This window comes from Buceros rhinoceros, unplaced genomic scaffold (assembly GCF_000710305.1).
Source record: "Buceros rhinoceros silvestris isolate BGI_N320 unplaced genomic scaffold, ASM71030v1 scaffold38801, whole genome shotgun sequence".
Lineage (NCBI taxonomy): Eukaryota > Metazoa > Chordata > Aves > Bucerotiformes > Bucerotidae > Buceros > Buceros rhinoceros.
In genome coordinates, this window is record NW_010393154.1 from 24,749 (window position 1) to 25,177 (window position 429).

Here is a 429-nt window from a genome sequence, read left to right on the forward strand (position 1 = left end):
CCGGGAGCCAGGGGCTGGGTGCGGTCGGGGGCTGAGCTGCCGAGGACTGGGTGCAGCTGTGGATAAGGCTGGTTTCTGTTCTTCCACACGGGGTGCCACCAGAGGGACCTGCGTTCCCACCTCCACAAAGGGGCCTGGAGGGATGGGCATAGATCAGCAGAGACCCAGGTGAGATCCCCGTTCCCCAACGGCGGGGAGATCAGGCCGGCCGCCCCTGTGCCCAGCCAGGATCCCTGCACACCCCAGCTGTGGGCAGGCACTCACAGTCAGACTCGTCGGAGCCATCAACGCAGTCGGGGTGCCCATCACAGACCTGCTCTCCAGAGATGCAGCTCTCGTGGTCAGGGCAGGCCTGGAGCGGAGACGGGCAGGGCAGCGCCAGAGTGCACGTCACCCCACGCACCAGCTGGTAGCCCGGGGAGCAGCGGC